This window comes from Vombatus ursinus, unplaced genomic scaffold (genome assembly GCF_900497805.2).
Source record: "Vombatus ursinus unplaced genomic scaffold, bare-nosed wombat genome assembly UNPS02014781.1, whole genome shotgun sequence".
Classification (NCBI taxonomy): Eukaryota; Metazoa; Chordata; class Mammalia; order Diprotodontia; family Vombatidae; genus Vombatus; species Vombatus ursinus.
The window spans coordinates 4,126,426-4,145,309 of record NW_020954559.1 but is presented as its reverse complement, the minus strand read 5'-3'; the positions used below and the strand labels follow the sequence as shown (position 1 = coordinate 4,145,309).

The following is an 18,884-nucleotide window of genomic DNA, read 5'->3' as shown; positions in this document are numbered from 1 at the left end:
CTCAATATTCAATTCTGTCCCTGATTCATTGTTTGTCTTCATTGTCTGCCCATCATACATATGTTGATAAACTAGCTTTAGGTCTTGTTCTTCAAACTACTTCTTCTTCAAGTTCTTTGCATTTTCTGTGTAGATAACCTGACCAAACTCTTTTTAGGGCTCATGCAAGTCATTTAGATCTATGCTCTTGAGGCAATATTATACACAAGAGAAACATCTAGAGGATCCTACCATCTCAAACTAACTCCTCTTCCACATGGGCACTGTACCAGATGTTCTCCAAGACAGTGGATAAGATATTTATTGAACATATAGGCTCCCCATATTAATCCTCTTTTGATATTTATAATCAAAGGGTAATTGTTTAAAATTACACATCTTGTTTTATCCATTAAAAAATCTTGTAGGATCTTGAACATATACATGGAAGACACCTCACTTAAACAGTCTTTAAAGTTGCATTTTGCTCCATTCAATGTTAATAAACAATACATTCAATGGGATCTATGAATTTATATATTTTGCAGTCTATTTTATGATTATAATGATCATATAGGCATGCCATAATGGAAATCACTTGTGGAATTCAACCACACACACTTATATACACATATTATGTAGGGACACACACATATATGTATATATATACACATACATATATATGTGTGTATATAATATGTATATGTACACGTATACATATTATACCATCACAAATGCACATATATTTATCAAATATGTCCAGCAGTGATGCTTGTGAAAATTTATCTCATTAAGATTTTATTGAAATGAGAAAGTACAAATTTATATTGATAGCCTCTTGATCTTCCTTAATTGATGGTAATATTGGCCATGATTTTTTTCTTTCTAATCATTTGTCATTTTCTCTTCTTTTAAGTACCTTAGAATTGTTCACTCTGTGACTCAAAATTGTGTCACCTCCATTACTCAGCTCCTCAGTGAATACTTGGTCTGGTATAGGTATTCTTTCTATCTCTGCTTTTTTCTTTCTTTCTTTTTTTAATTTCCATTTCTTTCTGTTAATTGAGACATTAGAGGAAAATATGTTGTTTCCACTGCAATTAATAGAAAACAATGTGTCATGTATATGTATTTTATATATATTATATGTATATATGTGTGTATGCATTCTTTTTTCTTATGTCTGTAAGGTGTCCTCCTCCTAGATTCATGTTCAGATATTCTCAATTCTTAATTGGATATTCCGCTGATCTTTCTGAAAACTTGTTTTTTCCTCCCTTCTGCTTCTTGCTATTTTATGAGATATCTTGTCCACATTCTAGACCACCCTCCATAAGATTTTACAAATAAAATTTGTTCTGAATTATACTTGCCCAGAGGCTGTAATGTCTCTCCACTTGGCAAGTATTTTATACATATGTATGCTAAAGATAAAGTTAATGTAGGGATCTTAAGAATCCTGGCTTCCTTCAAGATTCAACTCAAACATTATCTTCTGCACATAGTTGTTCCTGATACTCTTCAACCCCAACTGTTAATGAGCTCCATCCCTAAGCTATTTGCATTTTTGAATATATACTAAGGTATTTGAGCACAGAGACTGTTTCATTTTTGTCTTTGTACCCTTAGCACCTAGAAAAAGTGTCCAGCAAATAGTAGGCACTTAACAAATATTTGCTTATCAATTGATTCGTTCTTTTGTGCATGAACTGATGAACTTTCTGACAAATCTGTTAGATATTTCACCAGAGTTAACAAATAAAGTCCTATTAAAATCTTAAGTCCTTCACTTAGTCTTTAGATTCTTTTTCAAGGTTATATTTATCTCTTTCCTTTCCTTTACCATAACATCATGCATTTGCATTTCGTGGTTTACTACCCTTCTTCCATGTGAGACTTGCTTCATTACATTCAAAATATGTCTAAATGGAAGCTATAAAGTACAAAGAGAAATACTGTTTACTTGGCTTTTGTTGTTTGTTTAAATGTAACATTAAATGTAACATGCCCTGAGCCACCCCTATCTTTCCTCATCTCACCCACTGAGACCCCAGCATACAGCTATATTTATAACAGAATGTATAAATACCGATCAAAGCAGCAATGTTTTCATTAAATAAATCGACTGCTATTTCAATAGGAACTTTTGAATGCATCTGTTCTACGGACAATTTTATTTCATATATTTCAATTGAAAACAGAGCAGATGAGCACTGTAACTGTGGGCCATCCAATCTACATCTGTTAAGTTGAACCCTTTGTTACAAATCAGTCATTAAAATGACTATGTCTAGTAAATTAATTTGATTGTGATTTAATCCATTGATTTGGAAATAGAATTAGTTGAATTTTATCCACATTGTTGAAAACTAGTTTTCAGTTCACAGAGTTTATTTATAAAATCTTGAGTTGAATAGAACTTAAGGGATAGCAATTCCTACCTCCAACATGACAAATGAATCCTTTCTTCTGACACAGTATATACACCCTCTTATGAAGCATGTCATTTAATTTTTGTTCAACAATTTTTCTTAGAAAAAATACACATGAAGATCAGTCAAGATGGTAAAGTGGAGGAAGCAGCATAGGTCAGTTCCCTCCACAATTACTCCAACAATAGGTTAAAATCTGACCCAGGTAACAGACTCCCTGATAACCAGAATAAACTGAAGAGAGGTTAATGGCTCCTTAACTGGAGCAACAAGACATATTAAAACAAAGATGAAAGATTGAAAAAAAATAGAATAAAATAAGGTATTATGTTAAAAAAAATCCCTGGATATCATGTTTAAAAGAAATCATGGTAGAAATCTGACCAAATATATTAAAATAGAGCAAAGTGAAAATAGATGAAAACTTCTAGGAACATCTTGGCCAAATCCAGATTCTAGATCAAATAAAAAATACTACAAGTAACCAGAAAAAAAAATGTTCAAGTACCAGAAAAAAAAAATCAGTCAAGCTCACACAAGATTTAACAGTTATAACTCTAAGTGACTCTAAATAAAACAACAGCATAGAAAATTATATTCCAAAAGACAAAAAAGATACAGCTTACACATAAAAATAAATTATCCAAAAAAAAAATCAGAATGATCCAGAAGGGAAAAAATAGATTTTTGATGAGATCAAGAAATTCTAAGTATTTCTCATGAAAAGACCATTCCTCAGGAGAGTACTGATTATTGAAACAATGAGGAGAAGAGTTGTGTTTCCTCAACCACTATTAAGTAGCTGGACAAAGAAATTTGTCTCCACAATACTTAGAAACCACCAGTTTAATGATATTTTTTAAGATTTTTATTAGAATTCAACATCAAGTTTGCCAGACTCTTTTCAAAATTTATTTCTTCCCTTTTGAAAATTAAGGCATGTATCCATCTCTGCTCTTCTGGCACTTCTCCTATTTTCAGTTATTTCGAAAAGACTGTTGCCAGTGGCTCAGAGAGTATATCTAAAGTTCTGATAGAACCTCAGATACAGTTCATCTGTGTTTCAAATCTTGAACTCATTAAACCAGTTAAATCTTCTTTTACTATTAGCTCACTGATCTTGGGTTGAGATCATGAGTATGCTGAAGCCAGCTCAAGCTAATTCTTAAATTTTCAGTGTGAGCATTACTTCTTAGAAACTGGCAAATGCTACAAATCAGAGCTTGTTTTTTTTTTATTATTGTCTAGTCTTAACAAAGTGATGGAGAAAGTGTCAATAATGCAGATTAAATCTGAAACATGCCCCCCTTCCCACCATAGCCTATTCTAAAATGAATACCAGTATACTCTTGATTACACTTCTCTTTTGGAGAGGGAAAGGGGGAGATAAAGGAACAAGCATTCATTAAGCACCCTACTATGTGCCAGGCATTGTGCTAAAAGTTTTACAACTATTTCATTTCAGTACTCTTTTGAGATCTCTTTTGTTACTGGTTAGTCTATTCTTTCCATCTACAGTTGTACTAATTAACCAGTGGGGATGCATGTTGGCAAGTTGCTCATCTCTGTTGGATTTACTGGGAAATCTGCCTCAATAGGTATTCATTGTCATAATGGATTTATGAAATGTCGAGTGAAGGAGATGCTACCTTCATTTGACACGTAGTTAAAATTTTAGAACTTTTAAGACATACTTTTAGAACATAAGTCAAGGCTGTCTTCCAGTGCATCTTCACTAAAAAAAAGGGATTTTTTTTTTATTGTGTGTGTAACTCTCAATTTATTTTTGTGTCTTGAAACAGCAATATGAAATGAGAGGAAAAATATTTTCTTTTCTGAAAGCTTCCAAGAATAAGGTCTAGTCTCTTCTGTTCAAATAAAAAGATGTAATAAACTAAAATGAGAAAATTCAGACTTTATTCCTAAACTCTAACAAAACATTCCTTTTGAAGTGTAGAATAGCTCTGTTAGGTTTGCATTCATGGTCTTTCATGTCTCCTTTATATCACACAGTTTTTTATTGATAGCAGGGCTACTATTAGGCTGAAATCTTCAACACTTTTCCATCAAATACACTGGAGCCTTACTTCAAGCCTCAAGGTCCTTGCTATAGCACTGCTTCACAAATGAAGCTACCTTGGAAAAGAGTTTTTCTGGTTTTTGGTAATTAAATTCTCTTGGTTGGGGGCTACAACTTACAAGCTTGATACTCAATTCTATCTTATGGCAAATAAAGGTACAGCCAAGTTCCCAAATAGTCTCATACCCCATTACCATCCACAGTTCCTATTTCAGTGTGATTCCATTTTATTTTCAACATTTTTTATTCTATTTCTTATATTCTGAACATAATAATTGAGTCAAAACCACAGAGGAAGCATGGAGGACTGGAAAAGGACTAGGAAATAGAAAAGACTCAGATTCATATCTCATATGACACTCAATTAGCTATGTGGCCATGAACAAAGATTTAAACCTGTACAGGACTCAGTTTTCTCATTTGCAAAGAGCAGTTGTTAGTGCCTGCCTTATAAAGTTATTATGAGGAGATAATATGTATAAAACACTTTGCAAACTTATAAGTACTGTCTATCTACATGTCAACTATTAAATGACATCAGGAAAAAAGTAAACATATTTGGCAAATTCACCAACTGTTTCAGAATGAAACCTAGATTATTTTATTTGGCCAAAATGAGATAACATTAAATAATTCAAATAAGTGCAATGTAGATACTGCTGCATCACTAGTTTGTGTCATTTATGTTACATTTATGTTATATTTTAAGGTCTGCAAAGTGCTTTACACATGTCACTCCATGTGACCCTCTTATTCACTCCATGAAATACATCAATCAATAATTCAACAAGCATTTTTGAAGATCATACTGTGTGCCAGGCACTGGAGCTAAAATGATGCAAGTATTAGGATTCCTCTTCCATGGGTTTAACAAACATTATTTAAGTACCTATCATGTGAAGAACAGTGGACTGAGTGTTGGGAGTTATTGAAAAAAAAAAGTATAGATAATAGATAGTTCCTGCTCTCAGGGTGCTGGAAGGTTAAGACATTGAGTATAGTATTAAATATCACAGAATCACTTCAGTAGAAACTTCACTGAAAAGTTCTGTGTGAAGTTTAGTGGGGAAGGTCATTTGCTTACTGGGGGTCTCTCAGAAGGCTTTATTAAGAAGGTAGCATTTCAGTTAAGTTTAGAAATATGAAGTAGGAATTCATTAAGAGAATGTGGGGAATGAGAGTTCTCCAAAACATGGGGGAAATTTCAAGCAAAGGTTCAAAGACCTGAGGGTCCTTGGAGCATTTTTTTTTTTTGGTGACAGAGATTAGGAAATTTTATTTGTAGCATGGAACATATAATGGATAGGAATATGGGATGATGTTGGAAAATCTGGTGGTGTTAGATTTTAAAAGGTCTTGAATATTAGGCAGAGAATCAGATCTTTATAATTAGATACTAGAGAACATTTTTTGGCAGGAGAATCACATTATCAGATCTTTGTCCAAGAAAGATCATTATGGTTGTGTTTTGAAGGGAGGATTAGAAGGGAAAGGGGAATGAAATTGGAAAACTATTAGAAGAGGGTGATGATGAGGGTATGTAGGAGGTATGTGGCAGACAGAATACATAAGATGGGATGGATGCAAGAGGAATTGCTGATGTGGAATTCATTGGAATTTGCAATTAATTGGATATGAAAGTTTCAGAAGAGAGAAGTTAGAAGATTGGCAACAGGGTTATTGGTGATATCACAGGAAGAAATTGTGAAATTAGAAGAAAATTTAGAGGGAAAGAAGTACAGGAGAGATTATCCAGTAGGGGAAAGGTGTCACCATGTAGAAATGAAGAAACTGAAGCTTAGATAGGGTACGATTTACCCAAGGCCACATAGCCAATGTGTGGGAAAATGATATTGGAGCCCAAGTCTTCAGACTCCAAATCCCTTGTTCTTGATTGAGACATGTGCCCCATATTTCCATTTACACAAAGAAAAAAATGAAAATATGAGATAAGAAAGGATACTAATTCTTCCAAGTTTCTCATCAATATTTTTCTCCTTCTAATTATCTCCTTTCCTTTGCACTTTAAAAAAAAAAAAGATTCCTGTCATCTATGTCATGCCATGCATGTCTTTATTATGTAACTTGAATACATTTGGAAAAACAATGATTTGTGTATAATAAACAGCACATAAGGGAAAGAGCTTAGGATCATAGGATCAGAGGTTCACAGACTTAGATTTGAAGCAGATCTCAAAGGCCACCTAGTCTTCCTCAGATAAGGACACTGAGGTCCAAGAACATTAAGTGACTCGCACAAAGTTAGACAAGTAGTATCAGAATTGAGATTGGAAATCAGGCCTTCTGACTTGGGAGTTAGTGATGTTTCCAAATAATAAATGTGATGTAATTCTCTCTCCTCCCTCAAAATCGTTCAATTTAAAGGCTATTTTAAATTATTATTTTTTTGTTGACAATCTGTCAAGATTTATTGTATAAGCCAAATAGAAGGGTACTATGTACAGAGGAGAAAGTGGAAGATCATTTCTTAGTCTCCTCCTCCTCAGACAAAGTCTTGATGGTCTCCTCTTTCTTAGCCTTCAGAAGCTCTTCCGATTCTTTCCTGCTTCCTCTGTCTTGAACCTGTGAGTTTTGGCCTGGTCAGCCAAGAGCTTCTTCCGGGCCTTGTCTGCCTTCAGCTAATGAATGTGCTCCATGAGGATCTGCTTATTCTTGAACACATTTCCCTTCACCTTCAAGTACAGGCTGTGGTACATATGGAGGTCTTTTGAATTCACGATATTTTCGGAGCAGACGGCGCAGAATCCTCATTCTCCTCATCCAGGTCACCTTCTCAGGCATAAGAGCATTGGCAGTACCCTTTCTCTTACCAATGCCCATGTGCCTGCCTTTCCGTCGAGCCAGAGTATTTTTCCGGCATCTGGCACGAGAGTGCACAGTAACGGGTTTCCGAATGATCAGCCCATCTTTAATCAGCTTCCGGATCTGCTGACGGGAATTGGCATTGGCAATTTCATTGGTCTCATTGGGGTCAAGCCAAACCTTCTTCTTTCCACATCTAAGGACACTAGAGGCAAGACTCTTCTGAAGCCTGAGCATACTCATGGCTGCAGCCACAGGGTGGAAAAGGAAAGTTATTTAAAATTATTAATATTTTTATTTTCACAAACATTTGCTAGTGCTCTCTCCCATGGTCTGCCTCCCTCCTCTCCCACCTCTCCCATTGCAGAACAACAATGACAAGAATGAAGAAGAAGAAAACCTTCATAACAAATATCCACAGTCCAGCAAAACAGATTCCTTTATTGGTCAGGAACAAAAATGTTTGCCTCATTCTGCATTTTAAAACTATCAATTCTTTGGTAGGAGGTGAATGTCATGTTTCATCTTCAGTATTTTGGACTTGATTTATCATTGCATTGACCAGAGTTTAAAGATTTTCAAAATGGTTTTTCTTTATAATATTGGTGTCACAGTATGAATTATCATCTCATTTATGTTCACTTCATTCTCTAACTGTTCATAGAGATCTTTTCATTTTCCTTTGAAATTATCCATTTTGTAATTTCTTATGGCAAAATAATATTCTGTTATATTCAAATGTCACAATGTGTTCATCCATTTCCCAGTAGGTAGGCACTCCCTTACTTCCCAGTGTGGGGCTACTAAGAAAAAAGTTGCTATGAATATTTCTGTGCATATGGACCCCTTTTCCTCTTTCTTTGATTAGATACTATTTTTACTCAAAAGAAATCACCATCTCCCACGTCCCTTTGCTTTTCTCGGTGAGTTTTGAGACAAACCTTGTTTGAAGCAAAAACCTCTTTGAACCTTAATAAAATACTTCCTGGCAAGCCTGGAGCTATCCCTGCTTTGGGAGTGTAACCAGGTAAGGGGTTAAGGGAGGGTATGTTTAAAAAGAAATGAGTGGGTAGCTAGCCACATTAGATCATTCAAGCTGTTGTATACAAACTATGTCTATGAGCACTATAGTACAATGCAAATGAATTGGAGAGGGGAAAAAGCCCTATGAGTATGGCAGGTTTCTGCCAGTCCCACCATTAATATTTCTCTTGATTCTGACCTCAAAAGACACATTATTTTGAAAGGAGTTGACTGCTTGCATGCAGACCTGAGAAGTGTCCTGTGAGCCATGTTGCTACTGCTTGTTCAGAGTATCATGATGTGATTTTTCAAAAATGCTACATTAAGTCCGTCACACATGCTGGCAAGTAGAGCACAGCATGGCTGAGTCCAAGCTGGGAAGACACACATGACATCTTCAGACCCAGTAAGCAGTGCCTGGAAATTCTTCATTTGAATTGCTTTGGGAAATTTAATGCTGTGTCTTGATTCGTGGAAGAGGCACTGTAACATTTACGTTTGGGGTGGAAGTTGGTAGGCAAGTGGAATAGACATTGATTAATTAGAGTTAATCATTGGTATTGAAAGGAAGGGAAAATGGAGTCCAGCAAATGGCCCTATCTGTGCCATTAAAGATAGCAGAGTTTGGACTTTTTTAGAAGCACCTACTCTACAGTAGTATTCATAATGAGATCTTATGGCATATTTTGTAACCATCTTGCCTTGGAAAGAAAAGTCATCATAGCAGGCCAACTTAGCCAGCATCACATGCTGGAAGTGACATACCACAGCTATCCTAATGTAGCTGTCTTTGCTGATGTGTGTAGCCTGTTAGTACTATTGCACTTTAAAAAATCTCCATAGGAACATAGGTTTTCTTTTCCCCATATTCTGTAATCTCCATGCAATCTTGTACAATGCCATGTACACAGTATGTGATACATTCATATAAAGTGATTCTAATTTCACTGGAGAATTTATCTGCCAGGTTTTTTTTGTTTTGTTTGTTTTTGGACACAATAACTCCTGGCACTGTGGAACAAGTTGAATTATCTGAAGTACCTGTTTGCATACAGAGGGATTGCTGCTAAGCATATGGTACCTTAGTAAATGATTAACATCATAGATGAATGAGTGGAGTAGAGCTAAGAAAAATGTCAGAACAAGGACAAATACACAAGCATTTTTGTTGCTGCTCAAAAAATTCTCTTAGAACACAACAGCCATTTGGACCTTACCTTAAACTGATAGGCAGTTTAGTATAATGGCTAGAGATTTGGACTTCTAAACAGAAAGATATGAGTTTGAACCCCACCTTGAACATTTATTATCTATGTGACCCTAGATAAACCGTAGTCTCTCTTCACCTCATCTATAGAATGGCAATAATAATAATAACTTCCTTATAGGGTTATTGTGAGGCTCCAATGAGATCTCTCTCTCTCTCTCTCTCTCTCTCTCTCTCTCTCTCTCTCTCTCTCTCTCTCATCCATCTTAGTTCTTTACAAACCCTAAACCTTATATAACTATGTAAATATTGGTGATTCAAGAATCTGTGATTTAGTTCCCATGGATAATTCCTCCAAAGATGCTGTTCACAAGCCCTCACTAATTGAATAGATGGTTTTTTGAGAAATTTTTGTGGTCAAAAATTCATCAGCCTACAGCAAAATTAACTCTTCCTTCCTTCCTTCCTTCCTTCCTTCCTTCCTTCCTTCCTTCCTTCCTTTCTCTCTTTCCCTTTTTTCTTCCTTCTTTCCTTCTTTATGCCTTTCTTTTCCCCCCTCTCTTTCTTTCCCTCTCTTCCTCTGGTCCCTCTCTCCTTCCATTGTCATTGTTTGTTATTGTTATTGTTGTTGCAGGAGTAATTGTTTTTTCTCCTTTTCTGCTTCTTCATCTCTCTTTGCTTGTCTACATCTCTCTCTGTCTCTGTCTCTGTCTTTCTCTTTGTCTGTCTTTATTTCCACACCAGTAAAATGAGGGGATTTGCCTGACTGAATTCTCAAATCTGGTCCAACTAAAGATCTATGACCTAGAAGCCTTTCTACCTTGGTAGTACCTAACAGACCTTAGCCTCTTCTGGCATAATTTTCAAGAACACAGAGAAGACTCCATGATGAAATGATGTTTTTCTTTAGTGGAGTCGAAAACTGTACTGACTGTAGGAAGAATAAATCTCTGATCATCACAATATGTGTAGCTTACAGGTTTACTTATGTGCATATGTGTATGTATGTATGTATACACACATACACACAAACATATATACACACATAGGTTTATGAATGTATATATAATGTACATGTCTATATGTATATATAGAATACAAACATTTTATACACACACAAATATAGAAATAAACTTAGTCCTATGAAACAAATTTAAGCTTTACAAATGACAAAATTTTATGTCACTTGGATCAAAAGTCTAGAAACACAAATCTAGATGACCAATGAAAAAGTAGATCCACTATGGCTTCTACTTAAAGAATTATCTAGTGGCCATGGTTCTTCTTTCTAAGAGGCAAAACAAAACAAAGCAAAACAAAAAATCCTCTTCTTTATTTCTAATCTTCAATGAACCACATGTATTTTCAGCTAGGTCGTTAGAGAGTAAGAAACAGAAGAACATTTCAGTTATATAATTTCAAAACAAGAATAAGCAAAATTTCTGGAATAACCCAGTGGATTGTTATTATTAATGATAGAATTACCTTGGTAACACAGCTGACAAAGTGGTTTCTCCCTTTGGTGGTCGTCCTGCCTATTAAATGTGTGGTTGAATTATAGGGGGTATTCAGGGAAGATAGCACTTCTGGTGTGATGGCTTGCCAAGTTCCTTTCAGGACTGCTTATCCACCTTTGGTGTCCACCAGTCACACAACTCTCACCTGTGGCTCCAAGAATCTGTAGCATGCAGAGCCACACCCTAGTAGAATTGTCTTGGCAGATAGGCTAAACCAGGTTGAGAGTAACCAACAGGCCTCAAACCTGTCAGTGAGTTAGGGACGTGTCTACACCAAGCATGTGAACAATTCCCCTGGTAGAATGGGCTGATGAGAACAATTTGTTTCAATGGCCATGAAGGCAACTGAAATAAGTACTGTGGAATGCTTAGAGTTTGATCAGACATCAGAGATGCCAAGGTCATCCACTGCATCCTGGGCCATTGCTAGTCAACTTGACATTCATCTTGCGACTGGATACCATTATTCGATGACTCTGGAGTCAAAAGTGAGGCTGACAACTTTGCCTCACTTAAATCTAATTCATGCTGAAGTAAAAATATCACCTCATGATGTCATTGGTACTTTTTGAAAATGAAGGACAAATATTTGTGGCTAAAGTAGCTCTTGTCCAATGTAGATTTGTGTGATAGCGAAGGGAGGAAAGTCACATAAAGAAGGGAGAAGAATGAGTTTGTTATTTTTTCAGTTGTTTTAGTCATGTCTGATTCTTTGTGACTTCATTTTTTTCAAAGATACTAGAGTGGTTTGCCATTTCCTTCTCCAGCTCATTTTACAGATGAGGAAACTGAGGCAAACAGGATTAAATGTCTTGCCCAGGGCCACATAGCTAGTAAGTGTCTGAAGCCAGATTTGAACTCAAGAAGAGGAGTCTTCCTGACTCCAGTACTGACACTTTATTCACTGTTCCATCTAGCTTCTCCTAGAAGGTATAAGAAGAATGAAAAAAAGAATCAACAGATAAGATTTCCAGACTCCAGGCCCAACACTTTATCCACTGTACCACCTAGCTTCCCCCAAAAGAATGAGTTTACAATCAATATACTCCAACCAGTAAGCATTTATTAGGTGCCTACTGTGTGTAAGTCTGTGTCAGGTGCTAAAGACTAAGATAAAGATAAAGCCAAAAAATTGCCCCTGCCCTCAGGAAATTACATTCTACTGGAGTATAACTTTTTCTATTCCATAGATATGAAGGAGGACGTTGGTGGTAGTAATTCCAGGAACGGGAAGGAGATTGGTGCTAGCAATTCTACATGAGCTACTTCTTGACTTTATACCTAGCCTGTGAGAAAGATAGAGGTCCTAAGATCTTTCTTGTGTAAATTCTGGATCCAGTCTTTATCTTTCCTTTGAACTAATTAAGTGCTTTGTCATCCCTGAACCTAGTAATTCTCAGTGGATTATCAGTGTTTAAGAAGTTTCATGCCTGAGCATGAAGACTATCTGTCTTTCCCCACAGTCCCATCCTTCTCTTTTCCTGTCTTTTGCTTCCCACTTTGCATGAACTAGAAATCTGGATTTTCATTACTGTTGAAACTCAGAAACTTTTGGAATCATTAAAAATAAAATTCATGTCAAACTGTTTCGTGAGATAGTTCAGATTTGACTGAAATCAGGAAGTAATAGTAGTATAAAAAAAAAAAACTGGATCTTCTGAGGTCTTCTGAACTAAAACAGCCTGGATCAAAATTAAACTTTTAAAATCTTTTTAAAATCTTTTTTCACATATTACACTGACTTGTAAAAAAAATCTATATTTTATTGTTGGCTGCTTTGTAAAGCAAAGAAAATAGTTCTCTCTATAGTTTAAAAATGTTTGGCTTAAAGAACATGGCTTCAAGATAAATTTGAGACTCAGAGCAAAAAAAAAAAAGTTAGAAAAGAATTCCTAAAGAACAAAGCAGCAGAAATTAAAAGAATAATAGCTACATTGGCTCTGGGATCCAACTGTTTAGTCCAACTAGCCCCTTTCAAATCTTTTGAAGCTCATACATTATTCTGATCCTTAACGCCCTATACACTTGACAAATTAACCAGAAAACTAGCAGGAGCTGAAAGCCCTTACATTTGAATTGGTGAACAGTGAAAGGGCTTTCTGCCTCTGGCTAAGCCTTTTAATCAGGGCATCTCTTCGGTCTAGCATTTGACCCAGCCTAACAATCATTTGTTTTTTCCCACTGCTCTTGGAAGGGCCTGTGGCTTTAGGCAAAGAATGATATCTTCATCTTGCTTAGCATGTTTCATGCCAAAAAGGTGCCCTTGCAGAAGCATCCCAAATGTGCTGGCAGCATATATGTAATAACCACACAGAAAGCTAGGATACTATAAGAGGAGTTTCTGATAAACTTTGACAGCCCAAGAACTGAAAATACAAAACATGGTTGCTATGAAATTGCTCACTTTTAAAGTGGAGACTGGTTTGAGGAAGTTATCTCTTTCTTAAAGAAGCAGAAATACTTGGGTTTAAATCCCATCTCTTCCAGCTTTATGGACTTTGGGTAAAGCATTTAAGCTCTTTAATAGTCCCTTTCCTCTTCTATAAATATGAATAATAATATATGTATTACTCATCTCACAGAACTGTTATCCAGATCAATTTAAGTAATGCATGTAAAGTCTTTTAGACTTTAAATCTTATATGTGACAGTTATTATTTTATGTGAGCACTCTAAACCTATTTCTTTTAATAAATGACTTTCGAGTTTTACAGTGGTTCTTTTTAATCAGGAAGAACTTCCCTAAGCAATTTGTGTTCTTTGTATTAGTAAATATTGTACTATTGAGTTTGACTGGTTTTGATTCTTGCTAATCCATTCCTCTCCATTGATCTATTTTTCCATTTTAAACCAGGACTAAAATTTTTGTTGTTGTTGTTATCACCACTATTTTGTTATATATTATATATTTATATGTTATATATAATATATAATATTAATATGATATACATTTTAATATAGTTTGTGGTAAAGTCTGGAAGTAGTATACTTTTTTCATACTTAATTATTTTAAGTTGAGATAGAAAATTTTTCACTCATTTAATTAAATTTTGTTATTATTTTGGTTGACCTTTAAAAAAAAAAAACTCCTCAGTGGTTTGATTGATACAGCACTAAATCTGCAAATCGATTTATGTAGCATCATCTTTATTATTATTATTATTATTTTAATAGATATAGCCACAAACAGTATTCCTTTGAATATTTGTCACATTTTATTTTTAATAAAGTATTTTGCCATTGTATTCATAATAGCATTAAGTTGAGCTTGGAAGATTGACTACATGATTTATTTTTTTTATTTTTTAATTTCCATACTAGTCATGCTGTGAAAGAAAACAGACGAAAAAACAAGCAAACAACCAAACAACAACAACAGCAACAACAACAAAAACAACCTCAAGAAAAATAAAGAAAATAAAAAAAAAATGTATGCTTCAATCTGTATTCAGACACTATCATTTCTTTGTCTGGGGTTGGATAGCATTTTTCATCATAAGTTCTTCAGAGTTGCCTTGGATCATTGTATTGCTGAGAATAACTAAATCATTCACAGCTGATCATCTTATAATATTGCTGTTACTTTGTACACAGTATATTTCACTTTGAATCAGCTCATGCAAGTCTTTCCAGGTTTTTCTGAGAGCATCCTGCTGATCAGTTCTTATAGCACAAGAACATTCCATCACTATCACATAGCACAATTTATTCAGCCATTCTCTAATTAACGGGCATCCTCTCAATTTCCAATTACCTGCCACCAAAAAAGACCTGCTATAAACATTCTTGTACATAGAAGTCCTTTTCTCTTTTTTTAAAATTTATTTTTGGATACTGACCCAGTAGTAGCACTGCTAGATCAAAGGCTACCCACAATTTTATAGTGTTTTGAGAATAGTTCCAAAATGCTCTAAAGAATGGTTGAATCAGTTCACACCTCCACAGACAGTGCATTAATGTCTCATTTTTTTCCCACATCCCCTCCAATATTTGTCATGCTCCTTTTCTGTCTTATTAGCCAATCTAATAGGTATGAGGTCATACCTCAGAATTGTTTGAATTTGCATTGCTCTAATCAATAGCAATTTAGAGCACCTTCTCATATGGCTATATAGATAGCTTTGATTACTTCATCTGAAAACCTGTTCATATCTTTTGATCATTTACCAATTGGGAAATGGCTTCTATTTTTATAAATTCGACTCAGTTCTCTACATATTTGATAAATGAAGCCTTTATGTATTTCTCTCCATCCTATTCCCATCCTACCCCATTTATTCTATTCTCTTGATCCCTTGACCCTGGCCCTCATCAAAAGTGATTTGCTTCTGACTACTACATCCTCCCCATCTTCCCTCCCTTCTATCACCCCCCCCCCTTTTTCTTATCCCCTTCCCCTCTTACTTTCCTGTAGGGTAAGACAGCCAATTGAGTGTGTATGTTGTTCCTTCTTTGAGTGAGTTCTGATCAGAATAAGGTTTACTCACAGCCCCCTAAACCTCCCCCATCATCTCCTCCACTGTAAAAGCTTTTTCTTGCCTCTTTTATGTGAGATAATTTACCCCATTCTACCCCTCCCTTTCCCTTTCTTCCAGGACATTTTTCTTTCTCACCCTTCAATTTTATTTTTTTGAGATATCATCCCTTCAAATTCAACTCATGCTATGCCCTCTGTCTAACCACCTTAATAATGAGAAAGTTTTATGAGTTACAAGTGTCATCTTCCCATATAGGAATGTAAACAGTTTAACCTTATTGAGTCCCTTATGATTTCCCTTTCCTATTTACCTTTTTTATGTTTCTCTTGAGTCTTGTATTTGAAAGTCAAATTTTCTATTCAGCTTTGGTCTTTTCATCAAGAATGCTTGAAAGTCCTCTATTTCATTGAATATCCACTTCTGCTCCTGAATGATTATACTCAGTTTTTCTGGGTAGATGATTCTTGGCTGTAATCCTATCTCTTTTGACCTCCAGAATATTATGTTCCAAACCTTTGCTCCCATAATGTAGAAGCTGCTAAATCTTGTGTTATCCTGATTGTGTTTCCACAATACTTAAATTGTTTCTTTCCGGCTGCTTATAATATTTTCTCCTTGACCTGGGAACTCTGGAACTAGGCTACAATATTCATAGGAGTTTTCCTTTGGGGATCTCTTTCAGGAAGTGATTGGTGGATTCTTTTCCCTATTTCATTTTTTCTTCTGAAGGATGATACTCAGTTTTGCTGGGTAGGTAATTCTTGGTTTTAATCCTAGCTCCTTTGCCCTCCAGAATGTCATATTCCAAGCCCTCTAATCCTTTAATGTAGAAGCTGCTAAATCTTGTGTTATCCTGTTCATGACTCCACAATACTTGAATTATTATTTTCTGACTGTTTGGAATACTCTCTCTTTCATCTGGGAGCTCTGGAATTTCGCTATGATATTCTTGACAGTTTTTATTTTGGGATCTCTTTCAGAAGATGATCGGTGGATTCTTTCAATTTCATTTCACCCTCTGATTCTAGAATATCCAGGCAGTTTTCCTTGCTGATTTCTTGAAAAATGATGTCTAAGTTCTTTTTTCTTTTTTGATCATGGCTTTCAGGTAGTTTAATAAATTTTAAATTATCTCTCCTGGATCTATTTTTCAGGTCAGTTGTTTTTCTTATGACATATTTCACATTGTCTTCTTTTTTTTCATTCTTTTGGCTTTGTTTTGTTTTTTCTTGATTTCTCACAAAGTCACTATCCTACATTTGCTCAATTCTAATTTTTAGGGAATTATTTTCTTCAGTGAACTTTTGTACTTCCTTTACCATTTGGCTAATTCTACTTTTTGAAAAGTTTTTTTTTTCAGTGAATTTTTGTCCCTCTTTTTCCATTTGGCCAATTCTGCTTTTCAAGGCATTCTTCTCATTGGCTTTTTGTACCTCTTTTTACCATATGGCCTATTCTGTTTTTTTTTTTTTTAAGGTGTTATTTTCTGGTATTTTGTGTGTGTACTTTACCAAGCTGTTGACTCTTTTTTTTCACGATTTTCTTGTGTTACTTTCATTTCTTTTTCAAATTTTTCTTCTACCTCTCTTATTTTTTCACGGTCATTTTTGAGCTCTTCCAAGGCCTGAGATCAATTCATATTTTCTTGGAGGTTTTGAATGTTGGAGCTTTGACTTTGTTACCTTGTTCTGACTGTGTATCTTGATCTTTCTTGTCACTATAGTAATTTCTTATGGTCAGAATTTTTTTTTCTGTTGTTTGCTTACTTATCCAACCTATTTCTTGACTTTTAACTCTTGTTAAAGTAGGGTGCACTATCCCAAGTTTCAGGGGTTTTGTGCAACTGTTTTCAGAGATCCTTCTAGGCACCTGCAAGTTTTCAGTTAAAGTTTTATGATTAAAAAAAAAACCAAAACCAAAAACAAAAACAAAGTTTTATGATCTAAGGAGAGGTGCGTTTACTACTCTCCTTGCCTGTGCTCTGGTCTATGAGTGGCCACAAGCACTCTTTTCAGCCCTGGAATTATGATGAGGGTCCCTGCTCCATTGTGGCTGCAAGCTCTGGCATGTTAATGCTCCTCCTCACCCTGGGACTACCACTCAGGACTGTGACCCAGATCTGAGTATAGACAAAGCAACAGAGTCCTGCTAAAGTGCTAGCAAAGAGAACACTATAATCTCCTTCTGATCAGTTGTTCAACCCCCTTACTGTTTGTGGGCTGAGAACTCCAGAAGCAGCTGCTGCCACTGCTAATTCAGTGGTTGCCAAGGCCTGCTTCTGGTTTCCTGGAGCCTGTGTACACTGGACTGTGCTCCACTCTCACCCAGGTGTGACAGACCTTTCTTGAAGACCTAAGTTGTCTTTGGCTGCAAAATTTTTTTCACCCCATCCTTTTGTGGGCTCTGCCACTTCAGGAAATGTTTTATGGCATTATTTAAAGGTATTGGGGAGAGCTCAGGTGAGTCACTCCCTTTTCTCTGTCATCTTGACTTGATCTATTTTTTTTTTTTTTTGGATTTTTGTAGTTATTTTGAATGGAATTTTACTTTCTATCATTTACTCTTTGTTACTCTACAGAATACTCTACAGAAATGCTGGTCATTTTTGTGCATTTATTGTGTATCCTACTACTTTATTAAACCTAGTAATTGCCTCAATTTTTTTTTTGTTGATTCTTCGTGGTTTTCTTAGTAAACTAACCATCTTGTCTTCAAATAGGGATGATTTATTTTCTTCATTCTGAATGTTTGAGCCAGCAATTTTACATCTCTTGAATTATTATTATTATTATTATTATTATTATCACTTCTATTTCTATAAATATATCAAATAATAGGGAAGAGGAGAGCTATCCTTGCTTTATCTCTACAGTTATATGAAAAGCTTCTAGTGTTTTCTCTACTACATATCTATATCTATATCTACATCTACATCTATATCTATATCTACTACATCTATATCTATCTATATCTATACTTGAATCTATATCTATATATTTGCATATGTACACACACATACATATATACACATACATGCACATACATGCATATACACACAATGTGTGTCAATGTATTCATATGTTTATATATGCACATATACCTCTGTGTGTCTAGGTATGCACTTTTATGCGTAGACATGTCTATATGTGTGTATGCAATATAACTTTGTGTGTATATGTATATATTTATGTGTGTATATTTATGTGTGTATGTATATGTTTTATACAATATACTATTCATTTTAAAATACATTTTTTAAAACTAAAGTACTACTTCTTATTGATGAACCATTTTACTTCACCCTATATGGCCATCATTCTGTTCCTATACCATTATCAGAACTTT

The 18,884-nt window shown here is 35.2% G+C and overlaps 1 pseudogene; it reads right to left on the bottom strand.

Moving 5' to 3' along the window:
• Window positions 1–6,972: 6,972 nt before the first annotated feature.
• LOC114046275 lies at window positions 6,973–7,561 on the bottom strand (annotated as a pseudogene).
• Between the last annotated feature and the right edge of the window lie 11,323 nt (window positions 7,562–18,884).